Source organism: Plectropomus leopardus, chromosome 5, assembly GCF_026936395.1.
Source record: "Plectropomus leopardus strain MGB_pleo_1.0 chromosome 5, ASM2693639v1, whole genome shotgun sequence".
NCBI lineage: Eukaryota > Metazoa > Chordata > Actinopteri > Perciformes > Serranidae > Plectropomus > Plectropomus leopardus.
The window spans coordinates 30,351,259-30,359,634 of NC_142180.1; positions in this window are offsets into that span (position 1 = coordinate 30,351,259).

Genomic DNA, 8,376 nt, shown 5'->3' on the forward strand with positions numbered 1-8,376 from the left:
GAGCGCCAGTGCTGATCGCAGCTGGAGCGCACTTCTGAGAGCACTTGAATCCGACACAACACAAAGGAACCACTCTGCCCTACTCCTACATTTAGCTGGCAGGCCTCACAAAATAGTTACCAGAGTGAGCATTTAAATTACAGATGGCTTTGATATGATCGTTACAGGCGTCACAGCAGCTTTAAAGAGACACAGACACGTGCTGGAAATACACTGATTTAGTCAGTGTGAGCTCAAAGCTTGTGTTGATGGTTTAATTGATAATTTAATAACCCCAAATTGTTTTTTTAAATTGTTTTATGGTATCCAATAGAGATTTTTCATTGGCACTGTTGGCTGCGTTGAGTCAAACCATGCCACATTTCCATCACCAATTTAAATGCACTGAATCAGGCCCTCGATGGAGCATTATCTGCCCATTATCTGTCAACAGAACAGGAAAATTTCTCTTGACAAGATTTTTTGTAGCAGGTAAAAATATATTGTCTCAAAGACACACAGATGTCTGAAAACTAGTGCGGTCACATTAAAAGCAAGCACATCTGTCTAGATATGAGATTTAAGAGTTAATTTCTCAATATAAAAAAAAAAAAATAGCAAATGCTAGTGCCTTTGTCTTAAAATAACGTTATATGTTTAAAACTGGCACAACAACACTCCACAAAAATGCTGCAAAAGGACAAAACAGCTTAAAACAAATCATAAAATTGCCCCCTAAGAATAAACACATATTGCCTTGATTTGAGATTTTTTATCATATTTAGACTTCAGTTTTTGCAGTGCAATAACGTCTGATTATCTTTGCAGATACAAATGAGCTCTAAGCTATAATCTGGTACGGTGCATCAAATAGTAAATGTAAACGGTTCCTTTTAAATAAAATGAATAAGTAAATTTGTCTTCATTGGATAAATTTTTTTTTCCATTTTTTGTTACCCCATCTCTGTTTTCAACACCACAACATCTATCACAGTGATTATCATGAAATGTGGTTGGGACATTAATGTTACCCTCAGGATGACTTATATAAAGAAAAGAAAGTTTTAAAGCATCAAATTTGGCATATTTGTCATTGCAGTCTTGGCTTTTTGGAGCAAGAAGTGACAATATACGAGGGGTGAATCTGATTGTGACACTTTATGTACTGCAAGGTATCCTCACCCTACAGCAGACCCTGCGTTATTGTCTATTTATCTCTGAATGGGACCATAGTTTACAAATAAACTCAGTTCTGTAATGAAGAAGACTTGAAACTGGTGATAGAGACCATGGATAAATAATGAGATACTGGATACAGTGTTGGAGATGGTGCACTGCTCATTTCCAAAGAGCAACGCGTCATACCCTGAAGGCCACAAAAAGTGAGCTTTTACGTAGCTGGTAAAACACCTCCAAACAGAAACAAAACTGAAGATAGAGGCAGATTTACCTCAGAGTTCAAAAGAAAGAAGAACCAAACTAAAATAACAGCAAACCAGGACGTTATGATAAACACAGAGAAGCATTGCAGCACAAGAGACCAACACAGGCAGGGAAATGACGGCATGAAAACAGACAAAATGACAAAAGGAAAGACAGGTATATATACACAGACAACCAATCACGAGAACAAGACACAGCTGGAGTGGAAACACAAGGACTGGCTGACAGTGAGGGTGTGGTAGGGAACACAAGGGTGGAGCAAACGAGACTAATACATGACAGGTGTGCTGGGAAACTCACGAGACTGATGGAAGGCAGGTGTGTCAGAAAACAGGCGGGAAACAGACAAAAGGAAGTAACAAAAGACATGACACAAGGAGACTGACCTGCAGAACGAAGCATGAAATAAAAAAACAACCTATTTGACGAGTTTGGAGTGAGAACAGGCTGAGCAGGTGTACTCGAGACTCACGCCTGCTGAGCCACCTACTTACAGTTCAGCGCTCTGCTAACTTGAATGAAGATAAAATGATATAATCCTTTGATTCATCTAGACGTTTTTATGATTGGAAATTATTCATTTTGTGGGGGGTTGTGACACTAAAAAAAAAAACAAAAAACTTATTAACAGTTGTTTCTTTTGTAAGTCAATGGAAAAAAATATTTTTCGGCTGAAAAATAGAATGGTTAGAATTTCAGTTTGTGCACAACTTGCAGGCGTGATTGTGACCATCAACACTTTAGAAAGTGATTACTGAGGTAATAAATCAAAGGAGAAATGGTTCATTTTTCATAGACTTAGAGTCGCCCCCTGCTGGTCATTATGACAAATGCAGACTTTGGCTTCACTTTTAAATGTGGTGGCTTCATCCACTTTTTTTAATTACATAGTTGTGGTTTTAAAGTTTATATTGTCATACTTGATTATTTAATTATATTGTTGCTATATTCCTTTATGTAAAAAAAATGCTTTTTCTCAATGAAATACAACAAAAAAAACCTACTAAAAGACATGAAGTGATATAAAATAACACAAAATTATGAAGCAAAAGGAATTAAATTCTTTTATTGACATTTTTAATCCATGAAGAGGAGGGCAATATGATAAAGGTAACTGCCTTTAGTGTCAGTACAATCAAAATGGAACAGTGCCAGTCAAGAGACTTTAGTGGGACTTTTTCATAAATGTTTATGTAGGCAGTTTAAAAAGGGGAATATTTATGTTTTTGTCCCTCTGATTTTATGACAAAAATCTAACTTGACATTTTTTTGGACTGATTTCTTTTGCTGCCTGTAACCTGTCAGCGAGTGACAATGTGTGTGTCTGTGTGTGTGTGTGTGTGTGTGTGTGTGTGTGTGTGTGTGTGTGTGTGTGTGTGTGTGTGTGTGTTGAAGTGTGTGTCTGTGTGTGTGTCTTTGTGTGTGTGTGTGGAGGATATATGACTCGTTTCTACTTACAAGGCAATTCACTGCAGCATGCAAATGCTCTCCCCTGTGATGGCTCTCACTGCGCTAAATCCATCAGCACTTTTGCCTACAGTCACGAGTTATCTTTCTCTTATCGTTCAGAGTGACAGAAAAGAACTCATCTTCTTTTTGTAACAGGCCAACGAGCCATGCTCAAAGAGTGACTTCAGATTAATGACTCAGTTTTTTTTTTTTACCTGATAGCTTAATATCCCATCTTGTAAGAGACCTCAGAGAGGAATTCTTCTGACACAGACGCTATTTATATGCATCAGCTGGAAGGTAGATGAAAGATAATAGCAAAGGGTTTTTGCATATATCACTAATGTGTGGTTTTCATTTTTTCAAGGAGAGCTGAAAAATGTCTGCATAATCATCGTGGAGTAAAAATAGCTTCTAAGAGTAAAACAAGTTTCCTTGAAAGCACTTGTTGTTGAATGTCTCATTCTGGTTATTTATTTTTTGTGAACAATTACAGCAGAGGAGCAGATGTTACATTGAACAGAAATGTTTAATCTGAGAGCCGACATGAGATATATTTAGTGTTAAAATATGTACTTTATGAAATGGTGGGAAAGGTTTTTTTTTTTTTTTAGAGCATATTAAGATATTTCTAAACCAAGACGGCCAGCTCCAGTCAGAGGAAGATCAGTTTCCCACTTTTAATTTGGAATTAAGAAGATTAACAAGGGGACGGACAGGTGGGAATACATTACAGGGAACTCCATATGTCAAGGCTGTGTGCAGTCTCAAATTAAATAATCAGGTTGGGGGTGAGTAATCCTTCAGGTCTTGATCGGTGTGGAGGTCTTTCTCATTATCCTTTAACACGTGTAGGCTACATCTTGAACCCCATGGAGGGAATACTGAGGCAGGCTCCCATAAATTGTTGTTTCAAACTGGTGATAAGTCACAGAGCATACATGGAATGAATTTTTTTTTGTTTGTTTGTTGCTGTACAGATAAAGTGGACCCCAGTGTTATTCTTTGGATGAAATACAGACAAATTCTCTCTTTCATGCCAAGAAGTAAGAGCGCTACTGCAGGCACAAGCATTGGCATAAGCTTTAATTTACCATTTTTATCTCCACAACCCATACCTACTTTAATTAATAACATTGTAGTGTCTTACATTCCTGTTTATATTTAAAAATAAACAAAAATAAATTACATAGACCATAGAGCAACCACACCAATATCAAATAAAGCTTCCTATACTTTTAAAACATTGTATTAGCACATAAGATTTGGTAAAAACAAGAAGATTATAACAAACGTAACACGAGTTATGCAGGAGAGGTTAAGAAACCCAAAGGGGCTTATAGTAAAAAACCTATCCTCTAAATTTTACTGTCTATTCAAAATCAAACAAGAGGATGGGAAATGCAATTTCAGGCATCCATGCAAAGTCATTTATATAGATAAAAAAATTAAAGAGGCCCAAGTATTTCATCAAAATTACATTTTTTAACAGTTGTATTAATTTCTTTGCGTGTAAAATTCGTCAGTCTACTCTAGCACATTACTGCCTCTCGGGTTTAAGACTACATTGCACTTATGAATGAAAATTTAACTGACTCATTAAAGAGTTCAAATTCGGCAGAAAGGAAATCATAATTGGGTAGCTCCTCGAGTGGCCAGATGATAAAGACTCTACACCTTGCGTCGTGTGTCCATATTATATCTAGATATGATTTAACCTTACAGTTACACCTGGTATTAAAGGGGAAATATGCCCATTTTCAAAATTCACCTGCAAGCCAGGATTATACGCTCGATCTGGTAGGAGATTTCCAGGATTTTTGGCCGTGTGTGTTTTGCTTGTAGAAAACAGTAGACAGTTATTTTCTTATCTGCCTTGTTCAGTTTACAATTTACAGGAAAAATACCAAAAAATACATAGTTTGGGGCATTCAATTAACTTTACGCCTGTTGCATGTGACGGGATATCCAAAACCCCTTTTTACAAAAAGCCTCAATATTTGCAGCATTTCAGCTGCATTTACAGTCGTACCTCCATGAGGTGAAGCATCATAGATTTGCAATCAGAGCATCCAAAATGCATCTTAATGCAAGTTGTAAAGTAGAAAGACTGATCGTAGGATGTTTTCTGTCTACAGCAATAGTCCAAGTATTTGAAATAGTTACCGGCCGAGGTAATGGGAACCTAGTGAGCAAAGAGTGCAGTAAGGGAGCCATATTTATTTACCCTAACATGAGGGAGACCATTTAATCAAGTCTCTCTTAATTTTCATCAGAAAAGTTCTTCCCTGCAAATGAGGGTGCGAGGGGTTTTCATTAACGCGCGTGCTGCACACACGCTGCATCGGGCCTGTCATGAGCTACAAGCATCTGTTCGCCTTCACACACACACACACACACACACACACACACACACACTAATGTCAGATCGATAGCGAAGCGTCTCGATGAAAGAGGGAGGCCTGTGTGGAGGAGAGGAAACAGAATCATATCTCTTCCTCTCCTCTCTCTGTCTTCCCGTCTTTTATTCTGCTCTCTCATGTATTGATCCGAAAATGTCAGTTTTTAGCTGCAGCCTCCAGCATGATATCTGACCCTGCTTTTTTGTATTCTTTCTCTCTCTTGGCCTTCCTCTCTTGGACCCGTTAAAGACAGTTCATTGAAGGCGACTCATGTCGCAAATTAATATCAAGTAGTTTAACTGATTTGGCCCCAAAAATGAGCCAAATAGTGAGATGGTAGCTTTCTATTTCATTTGAAGCCACAGCAGAGGGTTTACGTCAGCATGCTGGGGTGTGAGAGTATAAGAATCTCTTTGGGGAGGTTGTTAAAGATAGGAAAGTACAAGGTAGATAGCTGTGAGAGACAGAGTAATCTACCCTTCTCTTGGGAGGCAATAAAGATCACAGCCAGACTCATCAGCCCACCACAGATTTGGACAGACGAGGAGTTGCCGAGTACTTTGAGCTACCGAGTTTGTGCTGGTGTCCTCCTGAGACAGAGAGAGAGGAAACTTCACATTAAGGGAGTGTTGCTAAAGTTATTCATTTGTTTTGTGCACACGCCTCTAACTGTTTTGTCCATTTCGAAGCCGTCAGCTGGACCTGCACTATTGTGCGGAGCTTCAGCAGTGGTATGCGTTTTCTCTTAGTGGGTTTCTGCTCGGCCATAATCAGTGTCTCCTGAGAGGAGTCAGACTACACCTCTAACTGAAAATAGGATCAAGAAGCCATCCGTCACACAAACACGGCTACTATAACAGCCTCGCAGAGTGCTGAGCCAGCAGTTTTTGAGGAAAGGGCACGTGAGAATCTATCCTTTATTTGTGTTTCGACAAAAATGTGAGGTAACCGTGAATGCTGAACAGGTGACCCTCGCTGGTTGTTTCTGTTCATAGAGGAGGACACATTTGAGTCACGGGACCTTCTGCTCTTCAGTTAAGCTTATTCCATCCTGGTCCAACTTTCCTCCGTTTCTGAACGCTCTACTCAATAACTATACATTTCAGAAGCACATTTCCATATCTTGAAGAGATGAACCAACTTGAATTGTCAAGGAATAGTTTGATATTTTGACAGATGATCTTATGTACTTTCTTGCTGTAGTGTAAAGTTGGAACAAGCAGCTGGTTAGCACAAAGAGTGGAAACAGGGAAACAGCAAGCCTTGCTTTGTTCACAGGTTAAAAAAAATGTCTACAAGCACCTCTAAACCTCTCAAATTAATAAAATTATGTTTAGTTTGTTTAAATCCATACAAATCCTAAGTGTAAAAACTACAATTTGTCATTTAGGGTTATGTGCCAGACTTTTGGTTGGGACAGGTTACCAGGCAACAAGCAAAAATTTCGGGCAGTTACACCTCCCATTGACAGAGCCAGACTTCCCCGTTTTTACTCTTCATGCTAAACTAATCTAACCAGCTGGCTGTAGCTTCATATTAATGTAAAAGTATCAGTCCAACTCATATTAATTAAGTGAATATTTTCCACAAACGTCAGACCAATAATTTAACCATTTCCATTTGTGATTGATTATTGAACTCAGGCTGTTCTCTTTACAGGATAAAGAAGGAAGCGTTTCCAAGCATTCCCAATTGGGAGCCAGGTTGAAGCGATGTTGAAGGATGTTCCCCGAGAGAGCGGTGTTCAGAATCACGCAGACTTTTAGTCATTTTAAGATACATTCTCACCATGTTTCTTTTCCAAAACCCAAACCCCAGCAACTTTACTAACTTAACTTACTTCACTTGTAGATGTTTGTTATGGGTATGTGGGTGTATGCATATATGCTTAGTGAATTAGAGCATAGGTTTAAATAAATTAGAGAGCTCCGTCCATCCATCCATTTTCTTCCGCTTATCCGGAGTCGGGTCGTGGGGGCGGCAGCAGGGAAGCCCAGACTTCCCTCTCCCCGGCCACTGGTCAATTAAAAGTCAATGACTAATGGAGAGGGGGTGGAATTAAATAAGTTTGTTCTTTTTCTCACTCCTTTTTGATTTTGTAAACCTCATCATGTGTTTGACCATTTCTTTTACGTTATGTTTTTCTTTGTCTGTACATATTTTTTTGTCCGCCTGCTTGTTTGTATAACAATTTCTATCTTTTTTTTTTTACATGACTGAGATAAATCAAATTAAATCAAAATTTCTGAAGGATCACTTACGAACTGTTGTATGTGAAAACGTTGCTGAGCTATATGTATATAGCTAGTCTACCCTGCAACTGACAGTGACCAACCCCTTACATGTTGGCACTGCAGCTCGTTCCCAAACCCTCGATTCAATGATATCCCTTTTCCACCAGCATGGAACTGGTTCTGCTCCAGTTTTTACTTCTAATTTTGGACTGTTCAGAACATTTTGACCCAAGATAAATTGGTTAAGAATCCAAAACTTTGTATTTAACAGGAACCAAAGTTTTCCTTGACATGAAATGTGAATCCTGACCAGTGTCATATTCTACAGTTTGGAAAGTCTTGCACTAGCTTTCTACATCTGCTATTCATTTCTAGTTTGTTCATGCTTGTTTTTCGGATAAAAACAAATATCTGTAATAACAGAACAAAAGCTCACGGGTTATTAATGCGATCTGCCATCTTGCTACTACTGTTTACTTCTCTTGATCTTTGTGAAACAGCCTCTGTCAATGCTGCATCCTTGATTACAGTGGTTCCACTACAAACTTGTGAAAATGGAGCCTGGTGTACAAGATTTCGAACAGAACCAGTTCACGAACCGTGCAGAACTGGAAAAGGGATAAACTGATGACCACAATTTTACATTGCACAGTGTGCAAAATCAGATGACCTTTGATGGTTATACAGTACCTCTCTTTATGAAGAGTCACTCCACATCCAGCCTTGTTCTTCATGATATGAGATATGAGATTCCATATTGTAGCTGCATCCAGGACTTCTCCTCCACTGTGGGACTCTTTCTCCTCACTCTCTCATAACCTTTCACCAGAAAATAACACACTTTGTATTCCTATAGAGACCTACTTACT